Source organism: Myodes glareolus, chromosome 4 (genome assembly GCF_982192425.1).
Source record: "Myodes glareolus chromosome 4, mMyoGla1.1, whole genome shotgun sequence".
Taxonomy (NCBI): Eukaryota; Metazoa; Chordata; class Mammalia; order Rodentia; family Cricetidae; genus Myodes; species Myodes glareolus.
Genome location: NC_142029.1, coordinates 23242429 through 23259883, shown reverse-complemented (window position 1 = coordinate 23259883; position 17455 = coordinate 23242429). Strand labels below are relative to the sequence as shown.

The 17455-nt window shown below is 49.8% G+C and overlaps 1 protein-coding gene across 11 annotated transcripts in view; it reads right to left on the bottom strand.

The window, feature by feature from the left end:
- Nucleotides 1-13450, bottom strand: part of Megf11 (multiple EGF like domains 11) — a 322674-nt gene extending 309224 nt beyond the window's left edge. For 10 of the 11 annotated variants that reach the window (XR_015737665.1, XM_087905307.1, XM_087905309.1 and 7 more), the window contains exon 1: nucleotides 13277-13405. The gene's annotated coding sequence lies outside the window, so the exon portion shown is untranslated. Of the gene's footprint in view, nucleotides 1-13276 lie in introns of all 11 variants that reach the window. The other variant, XM_087905311.1, reaches the window with a different exon arrangement.
- Between the last annotated feature and the right edge of the window lie 4005 nt (nucleotides 13451-17455).

Below are 17455 nucleotides of genomic sequence, written 5' to 3'. Positions count from 1 at the left end.
AGAGCTATGGAGTCATGAAGCGTCACTTGCTCATCAGGGCATCCTGTGGTGTTCCTGAGCTGGGCTTGGCTTGCCTTTGTTGCTCTTTCTTCCTTGTCTTGTATCCCTTTTGCTCCCCCAACCCCCCGCTTTGCTCTCAGATAGCAGTCCTGTCCCCCAGTGAAGCACCTTCTTCTTCTTTTTTTTTTTTTTTGGTGTTATGTGTATACATGTTCATATGTATATGCATGAGTATGTAGGCCAGAGGTTAACCTCAAGTATCATTCTTCAACCCCTGTCCATCTTGTCCTCGAGATAGAGTTTGTCAACTGATAAGTGGCTCAGTCTCTTGCTGCACAAGCATGAGGCCCTGAGTTGAGACTCCCCAGCATCCATGCAAAAAGCCAGCAGGGCAGTGTACCCTTGTAACTCCAGCACTGGGAGGCAAAGACAGGCGGATCCCTAGAGCTCACTGGCCAGCTAGCCTAGCCAAACCTGTGAGCTCCAAGTTCAGTGAGAAACCCTGTCTCAAAAATCAATGAATACAGCAGAGAGTGATGAAGAATGGTACTCGATATCGACCACACACACACACACACACACACACACACACACACACACACACAGCTGCTGAGAAGCAGACCAGGACTGCAATCTGCATCCATGGAGAGAACATGGTACCTGGAGCTGGGCTGTGGAAATAGTGCTACTTGGGTGCAGCCCAGAACACTTTCTGTGACATTAGATGGCCGATTAGGTGTTAAGGGTTTGAAAGGAAAGGAAATGACATACTTCATCCTCTATGTTTCCCAAGGCTAGTCCAGGTTCATGCCTCTCTGGTATCTAGATAGGAACAGTGTGAGGAATGATACTTCCCTGCTGACCTAAGTTCAGGAATTGGAGAAATGGTGACAGACCCAGGCTGGGCTGATTCCTGCCCATACCTACCTCAAGAGATAAGGACATCTCCCCCATCACTGTTCTCCCAAAGCCCAGGACCTCCCCCATCCCCCACACAGAGCCAGGGCCTTTACCTGGCAGCCGGAGAAGCCGAGAGAAAAGCAATGATTTGGGGGCTTCTTTCTGCTGCCCCCTTCCCCCAGCCCTGGGAGAAAAGTCTGAATCAGGAAGAATAAAATAAAAGGCCAAAAAGGCTTGCTATAATGACCTTCAAGAAAAGCCAACCACGTTTTACCTTGAGAACAGCAGAACTGAGAGTCTGTATGGACCATGCAAATGAGATGCAAACACACATGCAAATAGCCTAGGGCTGTCCTAGCTGCAGTGGCGGCAGCTTTCCCAAGCCCGGGGTACCTCTCGACTAGAGGGAGGTAGAGGAAAGGGGCAGAGGACAATTAGCAAGGGTTCTGGGGACTATGAGAGGCTTGTCTAGGGGTGGGGGAAAGATGCAAGGGACAATCTAAAGACACACAGGGACTGGCTCTTGTCCCTTTCCGTGACACTATTCTCAGAAACAGACAATAGAAACATATTCATAGAAAACACATAACACACCAAGACACACCAGCACCTATAAAGACCCATGAGGAGACACAAATACCCTCGTATACAGATACAAGGCAGTCAAGCTGGGCTGTCTGGAAAAGAAAGATCCAAATGACTGAGACACCTGCTTGGCTGGATATGGCATGGGAACTTGAACCCACAGAGCAGCCATAAGAAGTAGGGCTGATTATTTAATATTCATAGACAAAGAGAAGGAGGAGCCCCAGAGGTGAGTTGAGTCAGACATAATGGTGTATGTATAATCCCAGAACTTGAGAGGAGGAGGCAGGAGGATCAAAGCCAGTCTCCATAAGAGTCTGAAGCCCACCTGGGCTCTACATAACACTGCTCAAAAATTTTTAAAAAATAAATAAATAAAGCCAAAGATGAAGATCTGATCACCAAAAGCAACAGCAAAGAGAAAGAGAAAGAATGAACTTTTTTTTGCAGTGGTGGTGAGTCCAGGCCTTGCATGTGCTAGTAAAGCCCCCCACTCAGCGCTCATCACAGCCCAAGGAACAAATATTTTCTTGAGAGAGATGGGTCTCCCCCAAGACTGGCCTCAAACTTGAGGTCCTTCTGCCTCAGTCTCCTGAGTGTTGTGATTACAGACGGGTACCACTGCATTCAACCCAAGACAAAGTAGTTTTGTTTTTGTTTTTTTTGGACAAGGTCTCATGCAGTCCATGCTAGCTTCCAACTCACTTGTAAGGCAGGATAATCTTAAACTCCCAATTGTTCTGCCTCCATTTCCCAAGTGCCGAGATTACGGGTGTGCCCCTCAGCCCCTGGTCTTATGCAGGTCTGGAGATTGAATACATGTATGAGAGCTTCATACATGCTAGGCAAGCACTCACCTACTGAGCCCCACCCTCAGCTCAAGTCCCCACCTTTATCCCTGTCTCTGATGGTGCCATATCCTGAATCGTTCCTCTCTGTCCATTTGCCTCAGAGCCCTCCCAGTCCCCATAGGGTGGAGAAATGCCTGCCAGGTTCCTGCCTTCCCACCTGGCGGCCTGGCCCGTGGGTTTCCACCCCAGCCTGCTCCTTGAAGGCTCTCAGTCCTTTTTCCCATCCCGCTCGCTCCGTCATCCCGGCTGAGAGTACTCGTTAATTCTGGTCTGCGGGTAATCTAATTTGGAAATCTGAGGGAGGAAAGAAATGATTTCCAAATGGGATACAAGACAGGGTTTTCAGAAGCCACCTGTCCCTGGGTGACTGTTCACAGAAGAGAATGACTCTTTCCCCAAAAGTATACAAACTTGAAATGCCACCCTGCCCACTCGCTCCTCCACACACAAAAAGAAATGCGCTTTTCAGAGCAGAGAATGAATAAGCCTTCTTGCTTCCTGCCATAACGCATGGAGTCATTCTGGGAAGTCCACACCCCTCCAGGTCTCTGTGTCCCTAGTTACCTATAAGAGGCTGAACAAGCCAGCTCTGGAGGCTTTGTCCCTCTCACACGTTACAGCCATCTTGACATTCACAGTGTTCCCCAGAACTGTGCCCTGTCCCTGGTGACTCGTAGAAGGGCAGCTGAGGCCTGGACTCCAAGTCAAGGGACCAAGACAAGTTCAGAAAAAGACTCAGAGTGAAGTTTACCCACCACCCGAGCCCCAGGTCCGTCCACCTAATACCCTTTCCATCTGCCTGGTGAGTGCCCGAGGTGAGAAGGGGGGTCAATAGGGAGTGGGGCAGCCTTAAAACATGAGGGCTGATTATCAGCGTGCCTGCACCCGAGGGGTTGCAAAATGCCAGCTCGCTGGCTCTGAGTGTAGTTCAGAGCCTCAGACTCCCTTTCCCAATTAATATTCATGGGGCTGGCATGCCATGTATTTGCATATGTAGATTATTGCTCATCCTCTGCAGGAAAGAAAAAGTTTAGGGGTGTTTATATTTATTGTATTTATTTTAAGCTTGAGTGATAAAGCAGGCAGGTCAGGCTCAGGAAGGGCAGCTTCCCAAAGCAGAAAAGTAGATCCTAGAGACAGGACCCACAAAACCAACTCCAAAGCAGTCTTTGGAAGGCATCCCAAGAAGACCCTCTCTCCAAAGACCCTAAAAGGTTGCCATTGGAGGTAGGCATCCTTTTTGGGCCTGTCCCTTGAACTTTTTAAGACCCTGCTTCCTTCATCCAAATGTGTGTTTGTGTCTGCATGCATCAGGTTAGGAGCTGGTTAGGTGCGCTCTCCACCCCAAGACCCGTTTGAGGAGTGAGCACAAGTCAGAGCCCACGTGCAATCAGGTGCTCACGAAACCATAGCACCCCTGTGAGGCTCTAGCCCATCCCCTCCTGGGCTACACACCCTCCACTCCTGGACCTCAGGAAAGCTTCCACTCTGCCCACTGTCACCTGAAGCCATCAGGGATTCAGTCTTCCCCTCCTGGTCCACTGGCCTCACCTCCCCCCCTTCACTGCCTCACATAAAGCGTTCACCAGAAAGCTGACAGTCTGAAGTAAGCAGTTCAAAGTTCTGGGGACCCACTAAAGTAGCAGATCAGAATGAGACGAGAAACCAAGAGACCCAGACCAGGGGTGGCGAGAATGTCCACAAGACGCTAAAGCAGAAATAGATGAAGGGCCAGCGCTGTTTCCCCTCCTTGGCACCCCCTGCTGGCCACTTCTGCTCCCAGAACCCTTGCAAGATAGTTACAAGGTGACTATAAACTGCCTAAAGTAATGTTCCACATACGGGAAGCATTTATTAAAATTAGTCCCTTCAATTGAGGTTGAGTGGGAAAAAAACAGTGATTTTGTTCAGGAAAACAATCTATTTCTGTGGTTTATGAATTCAATAAATGCCTGCTGAGAGCCAGGGCTGGTGGCGCATGCCTGTAATCCCAGCACTCAGAGGATCAAGAACTCAAGGTCATTTGTGGCTATACATCGAGTTCAAGGCCAATCTGTGCTGTCTGTGTGTGTGTGTGTGTGTGTGTGTGTGTGTGTGTGTGTGTGTGTGTGTGACCCTGTCTCAATAAATCAACAAATAAAGATCCATTGACTCGTCCTGTATGCACAAGACCCTGGTTCAACCCCACCTACTGGCTACAGTGCTGGCCACAGAGAAGAACCCAGCCCACCCCATCTCAGATCTCAAGGGGTTTAGGATCCAACTGGGAGAGATAAGGAACGCCCTGAAATGATGCCCAATAACAAGACCAGCAACATCCTATTAAACACAGAATTTGTGGTGTGGGCAGTAATTGCTACAGAAGTTCTGGGAAGGAGAAGTCAATACTTCAAGATCACTGTGGGCCCCAGTGCTTACGAAAGCTCTAATGAGGATGCAGCTCAAAGAGGGATTTAAAGGGAGAGGAGAATGGCAAGACTTACGGCCTTGGCAAAGAGACCTAGTAGAGGTGAGGTGGGAAGAAGCCTAGCAGGGGAGGGGGCCTAGCAGGGGAAGTGGCGAGAGGCCTTGAGGTGAGGAGGGAAAGGCCTAGCAGTGGAGGAGAGAAGAGTAGAGGTGAGGGGGAAGAGGCCTAGAGGTGAGAAGGGGAAGCCTAGAAGGGGAAGAGAAAAGATAAGACCTAGGCAGACTGTGAAGACTCCAAGCATCTACTTGAGGAGCTTTGGCCTCATCCTATGAGTTCTTGGAGGACATGTAAGGTGAAAGTTTCTTGTAAACCTGCTTGGGAAATATCGTGAAGGAAGAAAAGACAGAAGAAACTTTTCCAGCTGCACAATGGGCTCCCAGCAGAGCTCACAGCCACCTCTGCACTGGCCTCTACACTGTCTCCTTCATAGAGCCCCACAGACTGTTCTAGAAAGCATGTCCTCCTTCTGTGCATCTAACCCTGTACCACAGCATGACCCAGTATGCCAAAGAGGATCCAGGCCAGAAAGATGGATTCTGGAAAAGCAGTAAAGACAGAGGTTGTGCTTAGACATTGGGAAGAGAGCGTAGGAGTCACGGATAGTAAAAGGTGTTGCCAACGCTGAGCCCAAGCACTGAGAATATGGTTCTGCCAGTAAAAACAGAGTCCAGAATGGAAGATGCCTGAAGAATAGAGAACATTCAATTTCACGATAGTAGTCAGGCGTCAAATACTACTAATATCATCCAAACTGGTGCCGTGTGTACACCTGTGTCTCATCACTCAGGACATGGAAACAAGAGGATTGACAGTTCAAGTCCAGCTCAAGCTACAAAGCAAGATTTATTTCCAAAAAGATCTCATAAAGCCAGACAAGGTGATACATGTCTGTCATACCAGCACTCAGGAGGTAGAGGCAAGAGGATCAGAAGTTCAAGGTCATCCTCATCTACACAGTGAGTTTGAGGCCAACCTGGGCTCCATGAGACTCCATGTCAAAAATACAGACCAAAAATCCCACAGTGATGACAATGATGATGACGACGATGATGATGGCGATGATGATGATGACAATGATGATTGATGATGATGATGATGATGATGATGATGATGGCAATGATGGCGATGATGATAACAATGATGATGACGATGATGACAATGATGATGGCAATGATGGTGATGATGATGATGATGATGATGATGATGATATAATGCAGTTAATGCTGAGACATGGTCTAAGAGGTCAAGACCAATAACCAACCAAGACTGTAAGCCAGGAGTCCAGCACTGTAAGAGAGCAGCTGGGAGCTGCCTCTGAGTCACGATGGTGGTATCTACCCTACCAGCACCATCAACCACCAGTCTGAGTCATGATGGTGGTATCTACACTACAAGCACCATCAACCACCAGTCTGAGTCACGATGGTGGTATCTACACTACAGGCACCATCAACCACCGCCCTGAGTCACGATGGTGGTATCTACACTACAAGCACCATCAACCACCAGCCTGAGTCACGATGGTGGTATCTACACTACAAGCACCATCAACCACCAGCCTGAGTCACGATGGTGGTATCTACACTACAAGCACCATCAACCACCAGCCTGGGTTTGTGGTAGAACACTTGCCCAACATGCAAAAAGACCTGGGTTTGAACCCCCAAACCACATAAAATCAACATGGTGATACATGTTTGTAATCCCAGCACTTGGGAGGTAGAGACAGGAGGACTCAAGTTCAAGGTCATCTTCAGCTACATAGGGAATCTGGGATGTGTAAGACCCTGTCTCAAAGCAGCTCTTGTGGTTACACGGGAAGAGTGAATTTTAGCCTGACTTGTTCCATGCCACCACCGAGAAAGAAAAGGCAAAAATAAACCAGGCAGACAGAGCTTTCAACTTTCTTGACTTCAGTGCTAGAGTCTTGGGATATGTCCTAAACTACCCCCTCCAGGAAGCCTGCCATGACTGCTATGGCTCCCACTAATGGCATGGTCTCCTGTTATAGTTGCTTTTTCTGGCCATCCAGCCTCCTCTAGCTCTGCCTTCTGACTGTCTGTTGGTGAGTGTGATAGAATCCACACACATCTCCCCAAACTGGGTTATACATTCCCTGATAGTCCAGGTCAAACCTTCAAATCCTCTACTTGTCTTGTACTGGTCAAATATAGTTATTGGGTTAACTCAGATTTGTCTTCCCAATCAACCCCATTATACAGATGAGTAAACCGAGGCATAAAAGGCTAAAATACTTTGCCCAGAGTCATGAGGTTTAAAGAGATTAGAGAGGGGATTCAAAGCCAGGTCTTGAGCTCTGTAGCTGATAGATGCTTGATGTTTTTTTCTCCTTTCCACTTTTGTTCCTTTTTGAGATTCAACAGCCAACCAAGATTGCTCTAGACCAATTGTGAATATCTCTACCCCTTGCCTCTGCTTAGTTTAGGTACGGCACTAGATCACAAGTACAGCCAAGAGGACAAGAGGTAAAGTTTGATCCGAGGCTGGGAAAGACTCATTGCCTTTTCTTCCTCTGCAGAAGATTTTGAGGATGCAACACTTGCAACCACTGCAGCCATTTTGTGACCTTGAGAACAAAGAGGTTGAAAAGTATCTGGATCTTCGATGCAGCTACAAAGCCACTGAAAGAAACAACCTTGGAGCAGAAATAGCCTAGACCTCTTGTTATAGGAGATACCGAATCCCTATTGTTCCAGCTGGGAGGGTTCAGGTTTTCTGTTGCTTGCAGCTGAGACACCCTCTCCAATCAAGGGCTCTTGTCTCTATAGCTGTTATGAAAGATAAATGACATATAAAGGTTCTAGTCCCCACATCACTGAGCCTACTCCAAGGTTGGGCAGTAAAGATTCCATCTCTATTTGATTTTGAATCTCCCCTTCCTTGCTGTCTCTGAAGATATCATTTTTCGCTTTTCTGATTCTGGGTGATCCCCGCTAAGTTTCTACCTCACATTCTAACCGTGATCTTAACATATTGACTACTGGTCCTCTATCCTCTTCCTCCACCTTCCAAGAATCAAGATACATACAAGGTACTCACACTGGCCCAAGAGGACACCAACACAAGTTCGAATTCCTAAATACTTGTTCTTTGAAATGTCTTTCTCAGTTAGATCTCACCCAAATGTTTGAGTCAGGTTGAACGAATTCCAGCTTCCTGCTCCAGAACAGACATGTTGCGCCTGCATAATTACTGCAGCTAGCTTTGTTATAAAAAAAAAAAGAAAAAAAGAAATAAAAACATGGATTGCTGTTCCTTCTCGACTGTAAAATAATCAATAAATAGAATCCAGATGAAAAATACCAGCATTTAGGGAGAACAACTCTGTTATGATTCTTTTCTTCAGAGCCTAATTAACACACATGGTAGATGGACCCCATCACAGAGTGGAAGAGGCGCCCCTCCCTTGGAGTTGAGATTCAGCTCCAAGTCTGAAACAGAAATCCAAAACAGACAGACAGACGGTGTCAACAAACAGAATATGTGCTGCAGACTTCTGAAAGCCTTGCTCTGCTCCAACGGCTGTTTCTTTTTTCTTTTCTTTTCTTTCTTTCTTTCTTTCTTTTTTTTTCGTTGATTGTTTTGTTTTGTTATGTTTTGTTGTTTTTTGAGACAGGGTTTCTCTGTGTAACAAACAGCTCTAGCTGTCCTGGAACTCACTATGTAGACCAGGCTGGCCTCAAACTCACAGAAGTCTGCCTGCCTCTGCCCCCAGAGTGCTGGGATTAAAGGTGTGCGCCACCATGCCCAGCTCTGTTTTTGCTTTTCCTTTTCCTTCTTTCTCCTTTGCTCCTTCAGAACACCTTTTGTGCAAACCGTCAGACGAAGCACAGCTCGTCCAGTATCAGGAGAACCATCTTGCTGACTCCCTTCTGTCTTTCTTTCCTCCCTTCCTTCTTTCCTTCCTTTTCCCTTCTATTCTTTTCTCCCTCCCTTCCTTTCTTCCTCCCTCCCCTCCCTGATGTTAAGACAGGGTCTCACAAAGTCCAAGCTCTCCTTGAACTTGCAGCTTAGTGGAGGATGACATTGAACTTCTGATCCGAGTGCTGAAATTACAGGCCTGGGCCACCACACCTGGTTTGTTTGAGGCTGAGTCTCAACCCCAGGTGCTATGCAAGCACTCTACTGGCTGAGCCACCCACCTCCCAACCCGCTTTCTTTCTTTTAAATGAAGACACACCTTTCTGGACAATGACCACCCTGGCCATGAAAGTTTTATGAGGGGCTCAGGGAGTGGATGACACCTTCTCAATTATAACGCCACTCTAATAAACCCCTACAGAGCCACGGGGCACAGAGTCTGCAGCCAACGCGACACCTATTTATTCCCTAATTACATGACAATATATTCTCTGTGTGTGTGCTGATGAAGATAAAATATTCCTTTAATTCTGCGGCCACCAGGGGGGCGAGGGGGGATGGGACCGCATATAAGCTTGTCCTGGGAGTCCCTGGTACTAAATCACAGCCTTGTCCCAGCCCCCACTTCAGTAGTGTCTCCAGGAAAATCAGTTCCTTTCCTCAGTTCTCCACACCTAAAGTGTGGTTCCCACAGTGAGAGCATCAGCGTGGCTGGAAGCTGGATGGAAATGGCAATTAGCAAGGCCACCCCAGGCCCACCGAATCAGAAGTCAAGGCTGCAGCTTAGGAGCCGTGTTGCTATAAGGCCTTTCCCAATGGAAGCATGACCCCTACTGAATCCCAGACAGAAAGAAGGGCTTCAGTCTTTTGTGAGATTTGCTTTGTTTCTTTGTTTGGTTGGTTTTGGTTGTTTTGTTTGGTGTTTTTCAAGACAGGGTTTCTCTGTGTACTCCAGGCTGGCCTGGAACTCAGAGATCTGCCTGTCTTCACCTTCTGATCAAAGGCATGCACCACCACCACCCTATTTTGTTTTGTTTTTTTCTGAGCGAGGGTTTCCATTTTTATGTTTGTTTACTTATGTGTGTGCATGCGCGCATATGTGTATGGAGATACATGTGCACAAGTAGGAGTGTGCATGCAGAGGGCTGGGGGCCAACTTTAGGCGTCATTCTCAGGAGCTTTCCACCTTGTTGTTGAGACTGGGTCTCTCTTTGGGACCTGGGACTCACTCACAAGGCTAGACTGGCTGTCCAGTGAATTCCAGGGATCCTCCTGTCTCTACCTCCCCAGCAATGGGGTTACAAAGCACACACTGCCATACTCAGCTTCTCATGAGGGCTCTGGAAATCACACTCCTCAGGCTTCCGTAGTAGGCACTTTCCTGACTGAGCCACCTCTCCAGCTCAGAAGAGCATTTTAACTTGAATGGGAGGCACGCTGGATTCTATAGCAACTGAGTCCCTCTGATCACACAGCCGTCTCAATCTTCAGACTCGAGGTCCGCTTACCCATCTGTCCAGTGGGGTTCCAGAGCTTGCCACGCAGCTGTGGGTGCTGGAGTTTCAGAAATACGCAGTCACCTGGCAGCGGTCTCTATGGAGACCTAGCAAGATCTGTTGTCGATAGTCACCAACTGCCTCCTACCACGCTCTGACCAGCAGAAACTCTACAGGGCAGCTCTTCAGTGCCACTTAGAAGGTCAGCCATACAGCCCTCCTGGGTCACCCCTGGCAACCAGCAGACTTTCTAAACCTCATAACCGGCTGTTTCAAACCTTGTCACCACTGAGCCCTGAGCCACTTGGGGTCATTTGTTATATTGCCAACCATTCTACAGATGTCTTTTATATACACGCCTCCTCCTTGCAACTAGACTGCAAGCATAGGAGGGTAGGACCAAGGCAGTCAGCATAATGAGCTGGGGATGGTCCCTGTCTAATCAGGGCTGGGTCCCTGGGCCCAAGGCTGAGCTGCAGAACTAACTGCTGACCAAATGTTCTTACCAGGAGAAATGCCCAACTCATACAAAGTCCAGAACAGCCAAGCACCTAGATACTATCACATGTGTGTATTTATGTTCTAGGAACAAGGGTGCATGCCATGGCAAGACTGTGAAGGTCAGAGGACAGATCAGCTCTCCTTCCATCATTTGATTTTCCAGCCTTGAACTCGGGGTATCAGACTTGGCGGCAAGCACCTTTCCCTGGCTGAGCCATCTCCTCTGCCAGCACCTAGATTTTAAAAGTGAAGCTGGGAAGGAGCAGAGGAATGCCTGAAACCTGGGAGGGGGGCAGTGAGCAGGAGGAAAGGAGGTAACCGCAGCTGTGTCCCTGGCCCTAGGGTCACCTAGTTCTGCCTTCAGAGCCAACGCTCACCTTTCCATAGAGGTAGTGCACCTGTGGGCCAGAGGCTGAACTTGAGTTCTCCTTGGCCCTGGTTCTCAAGTCCTTGGCCCGTGCCACTCCACTGCCTGGGGTTAACAGTAAAGCCCTTCTCCTCCAGTGGCAACGTATGCGAGGCTCTGCGGGAATGGTTTTCCTAAGAATGCCTGCCTGCGGCTGCTTCACAGGCCACCCGAGAGCCGGGTAGGTGGCACTTCAAAGCGGACACAGTGCGGGCACAAACTGCAGACTATAGACATGACTCCTCTTGGGAGATGCTGGATATCTTGTCCTGCCTCTAACATGCCAACCTCCTGGCCCTTCAACCTGTTCATTCTGCAGTGCAGGGGCCTAACTAGGAACACCTGCCTCGTGCTAAGAAAGTGATGAAGTCAGTAAGGAAAACTAGAAAAGGTTTCGAGCCCTTTGGCAGGAAGACAGGATTACTTCCCCTTTCCCCTTAGCCAGCTCTAAGCGAGTCCCTTTGCTTCTCTGGGCTTCAGACGGCTGATCTGTAGAATGGGAGGAAAAGGGAAGGACTGCGGGTATAGGCTTCGATTTTCTAGCCGTTTAAACAGTATATGAGCAACAAGGAGAGCCCGGTGCTTGATATACACCGCAGGGAAATTCGCCAAAGGAGCAGAAGGTGAGGCGCCGCAACCTAGGCTGGGGGTTAATGTCAATGCCCTGGAGCACTGAACCCAACCTCCTGAGCGGGAGCAACCGCTGGTAGGCGATCCTCCACGCAAAGACCTTCAGCTTGTTTTGCCACCTCTAAACCTGCGCTAAGCTTCACAAGAGACCATTTCGGATTGCAGTCCAACAAAGACTGGAGGAAGACAGGGAAGCGGTGAGGGTCGGTGAATCCAGCCTCTGGACTCCAGGAGCCAAAATTGCCACCCGGGACAGGTTCAGGCAATCCCTGCCGCCTGCCGCGCGCCACCACCTGGTCAGGACATTAACCCCAGTTTCCCCAGCTGAGTGATGGGCGCGAAGGCGCCCAGTACAAGTAACCTAGCCACAGAGAGCTGGGATGGCCAGGAGCCCTAACCTCCAGACCCTCGGGGGGCCCTGTTCTATTGGCTTCCGGAGGGGCGAGGAGTGGGAGAGCCTGATCCTAGTCACTGTTTTTTTGCGAGAGCATCACCAGTCGAAAAGGAGGCCGACGGTCCTCGCGGCAGGGGCTCGCGGGGACAGATCCCGAGACGCAGCGACAGTGGGATGGAGCGTGGGAGTCAGTTCCAGGAAAAAGCAGCTGGGGCTCGGGGGCTCTGCGACCCGCTACGCCGAGATCCGGCGCTCCGGGACTGCAAACGGATGATGGCTCCGTCCCACTAGCGACCTTGATCCTCGCAAGGAACGATTCCTACCTATTTTTAAGTCTTTTTTTCCCTAAAAATTAAAAGAATAAATCAAGTCTAAGAGGAACGTGGCCGCGCAGGGCAGCCACGAGGACCACCCGCGTTCTCACCTACAACACTACTGTCCGCGATTGGGAGAGAAGTTAGGAACTTCGGGACAGTCACCCACGAGTGCAGGAGAAGTGACTCGCTTCTCTTTTAACTTTGGGTGTTGAGGCCGCCGCCGAGGGTTGGAGAGATGTCACCGGGGGCAACCCACAGGACTGCAGAGCATCCGGATTCCCTCAGAGAGAGTGGGGGGTCGGGATAAGAAAAAGAAGAGTGAGTCCAGGTTGCGCAAGGCACAAGCTGGGCTTGGGCTCCGCGGGGACCTGTGCGCCGCCCCGAAGCTCTGCGTCGGTACCCGGGTGGGAAAGACGCTGTGCTGGGCGCAAATTCCGCACATCTGGGGTGGCTCCCTGTCGGGAGTTCCCAGATACATGCAGAACTGGCAGGTTCTTTCTCCCGGACACCCGCGCCGTGACTCTCGGGTCTTTCCCCGCACGTGGAGGCGGCGGCCGCTGCGTACTGACTGCGGTCGGAGGACGCGCGCCTGGCCCACTCCGGAGCTCTCCTCATCTCGCACGGACCCCAGGGCGCTCCGGCAAGCCCAGCCATCACCTGCCTCTCGCCAAACTCGCCTCCCAGAGCCCGGACCCGGTCGAAACAGCCTGGAGATCCACCGAGCTGGTGGAAAGTTAGTCTTGAAGCTGCAAAGCCTCCTCCCCTGGATTGGAACCCACACCCCGGCCCAATGCACCCACAGTGCTCCGAGGCTCCTGGTCCCCGTGGACCCCACCCAGCCATCTACCTGCTTCCGCGGCGTGCCCAGGGCTCGGACCAGCCAGTCCCACGGTCCTCTGCCCCGGAGCCGGAGAGGCTTCAGATTCCCCGGCAGGAGCGCGAGCTGCGAACCACCCCGAGCCGGGTAACCGGCTCCGGGCACTGAGAGCGAGTGAGCAAGCAGGAGGCTGGAGCCGCTGCGACTGCTGCCTCGGCAGCCCCCACCCCCTGCGTCCCTCGGCCCCTCCCTCTTCCCTCCCCCCTGCGCTCTCCCTCCTCCCACCTCCTTCTTCCCTCTTTGGTCCTTCAGACCCAGCGCTCGCGCGCGTTTGCTCGCTCCTTTTTCTGGCTTTCTCTCTGCGGTTGCCTTCTTTTATTCACTCGGTTCTCTCTCACTTTCCTACTTTGCATCTACCCTTCTCGTTCTTTTACCGTGTTTTTTCCCCGCTCCCTCTTTTCTGTATTTTCCTTCCTTGTAATCTCTCGCATCTATCTCCTTTATTCCCCCTTTTTTTATATTCCTTTCTCCCCCTTTTTTTCCTCCTGGATCAGAGTGGCCTCCGCATCTATTCTTTCTAGAAGCTCCGGATCGGGGAGCCAGCCAGGATCGAAGGGAACCAGGAATATCTCCAAACTGCTGAGGACAGAGACCCAGAAAAGGCAAGAAAAGTAAAGATCTCAATGTGCAGAAAAACCAGCTGCTCTGAGCCCCACACTGGTGAAGTGCAGACTTTGACGCCCCAGAGCAAGAACTTGCCATGCTGTGGTCAACTCCAAAGGCTGGGCTTAGAGCAGCTCTGCTTCCTGCGACCTGGGACAGGGCTTCAAATCGGAGTTGGGGAGGCGGGGTGAGTGCTAATGAAAGGGTACAGTGCCTAGCCACTGGGAAGACTTCAGTCTGATGAAACTAGAGCACTCCTAGTGGGTCTTGGCCAGGCGATGTCCCACCTGCCCATCGAGAGTGTTACTTCTTACTCTCCAAGATGTCAGGGGCTCATTCTTCCCGGCTTGCCAGAAAGGGAGTGAGTGATGAGCTGTCTCTTTCTTCCTTTGAACTTAAACCCACGTGGAGAGTCCCACACTTGGGGAACGGTGGCCTGCACCTGGAGAAAGAATTTGCCAATAAAGTAGGCATAATGTCTGTGGCTTTGGGGCGAGCCACTCAGCATAGCTCCTATGCAGTCTGAGAGGCCAGCTCTTTCCCCGGGAGTATTAGCTGACCTCTGTCTGCCCATTTCAGCTCAGAGGGGTTCAGAGAGGAGAGAGGAGACCCCTTTCCCATCGGCCCACAACAGGCAGTCCTCCTCCTCCCGAAGGACCTGATCAGGCTTTCAAGCCTCTTTCACCCATAACTGCTGAGCCCACCCCCACCCCGGCACTAGTGTGAGGAGAGATCGTTCTACCTTGGGTTTCAGGCCCCACAAAACTCCCCATCAACACCCCAGCAGTTCCATGCCTTGGAATATCCAATGAAATAGACAGCTGATTCCTGGGCTTGTTATTCACGACGTGGGAGCAGAGCTGCGGTGGTGCCTGAGTCTGGGGTGAGACAATGGCCTCTGCACTCGCACAACACACACACACACACACACACACACACACACACACACACACACACACACACACGCCGAGTGAGTCCCTCCTTAAATCCTGCACCGCGGGAACTTCCTGCCCCACCGCTAGTGCTGGCCCTCCTATGCAGGGCCAACTATCTGACTGATAAATTCAGTTCCCCATCGACAATGAAGGAACTGAATTAGATATTGAAAGAGTCCCCAACTCCAGAGCCCTGCAGGGTGTGGGTCTGACACTGGGAGGCCAGCAGTGTCACTATGACACTGGGGGAAAATCACTTAATCCCTCTGGCCTCAGTTTCCCTGTAAAATGGGAACACTAACAGTAGCATGAACCCTGTGATGATAGCCCAAAGCCCAGTTCCTGGCACAGTGAGGGGTGGCATTTGGTCACTGTCAGCAGTTAATATTAATTTAATTAAAATTAAACTAGGCTTTGAATATGTTCCTCTTCACATTCACTCTTGGGTTCTGAGCCCCACCTCTCCCCTGCCTCTCACCTCCATTTCTGTACGGTAGCTCCCCATTTCTAAGTGACTTCGTGGATTCATGGACATAGATGGGTCTTTCCAGATAACCATTGTACTCAAAAGCTACACAAAGCAGGTCTCCCTGCCCTCTCATCTCTCTGCCACACACACACTGCCAGGCAGGAATTGTGTGTCCAAAGATTGCTAGAGGGAGGGGGTGCCTGGTTTTCTGCCACACTCTAAAAAGCTGCATGGATCTATAAAGCTGGGCCTTCCCTGCCCAGATGGCAAGCTTCCAAGAACACATGTCACAACAGAGCCAGAAGCACTTTTAGCAAACATCTCTGGGAGTCAGCTCGGGGTCGGCCGGGACCCACAATCCATCATTCACTTGCCAGGAGAGCCTGCTTGCAGGAGGCCCTGCTAGAGGCATTACAGGGCTTGGCCTGGTCCAACTTCGGTAAGTTTATTTGGGAACTTGTAATATCTAAAACTATGCTACTCACCAAAGGTTAAAGTTTGGAACAAAAGTCCACCCACCACCCAAAAGCTCACACTCTCAGGATGTCCTTGAACCTCTTATGTAAATGAGGATGACCTTGAACTTCTGATCCTTTTGCCTCTACCTCCCAAGTACTAGAATTACAGGTGTATGACACCATGCCAGGTTTTACACAGTGCTGGGGATCAAACCCAGAACTCAATCCATGTTAGGCAAGCACTCTACCAACTGAGCTAGTAGACACACACACACACAGTAGCTAAGTACCAACTTAGAAGTTTATATTCTACCTGGGGAAGGAGGAAAAGGCAAACTTGGAGCTGACTGAGAGAGCTGGAGCCAGCCACCCAACTCAAGTCTTTGTGTTGTCGTTTGCCCTCTATGGGACCACAAGGACGTGTCTTTCTTCCTAAACAGCAGAGGAAAGGGAGAGGTCAAAACTGTTATGGCCAAGCTGGGATGAGTCCTCTTTCCTGAAAATAAATTCCAGGAGACAGGGATGCCCAGGGCTCAGAAAAGAGGTTCCTGTTCCTTTTCCTCACTGAGGTTGCCCCTCACACCCTCTCTCTTCCATGTCTCCTCTCCTTTCCTAAAGAGACGCTCTCAAAAACCCCAAGAGGGAACCCATCAAGGACTTCCAAATGTTGCAGAATATTAGTTTAAGATGTATTACATTTGTTTATGCTGTGGAACATTTGTTTAATGATGCAAAGGTGTGTTGCATTCTTTCATATTGCATTTGTTTAACTCTGTAAAGCTGTGTTGCTTTGCCTGTCTAAAACACCTGATTGGTCTAATAAAGAAATGAATGGTCAATCGCTAGGCAGAAGAGGGATATGCAGGGCTGGCAGGCAGAAAGAATAAATAGGAGAAATCTAGGCTTGAAAGAAGAGGAGGAGCAAGAAAAGAAGGAGAGAAGACGCCAGGACCAACTATCCAGCCACCCAGCAACATTGCCAACCATGGAGTAGGAAGGAAAGAAAGATATATAGAATAAAGAAAGGTAAAAAAAAATCTAGAGGCAAAGTGTAGTTGAAAAGAAACAGGATAATTTAAGTTAGAAAAGCTGGCTAGAAACAAGCCAAGCTAAGGCTGGACACTCTTAAGTAAGAATAAATCTCTGTGCGTTTACTTGGGAGCTGGATGGTGGGCCCCCAAAGAGTTTAAAAAAAAACTATACCCAGAGACATGAGGGACTGGTTGGGTAAAACAAAGACTTCAGAACTTTTGGGTCTTTTGAACTCTTCAGACAGAGCCTGACACCACAGGGCACGAGAGAAGGATGTCTGTCTTCCCACCTGACTCCAGGGCTATCCACATCTTGCCCTCCTCAGATCTATCACAAAGCCTAGCATAGGGTCTGTCTTGCCTCATCAAAAGAATAAGATATTTACAATTTATTGAACCAGTGAAATGGCCCAGTGGGTAAAGACACTTGATGTCAGGCCTGACAACCTGAGTTCTTTCTCTGGTTTCCACACGAGGGAAGGAGGGAACCAAGCCCTAACATTTGTGCTTTGGCCTCTCCATGCACACATACTATCACAACAATCCTATAGAACAAGCAGTATCATTCCCCCCCCCTTTTTTGAAGGGAGTCGGAGGCTATAAGAGCGTAAGTTACTCAAAGTCACAAAACCAGTAGCAGGCCTGAAACGGAG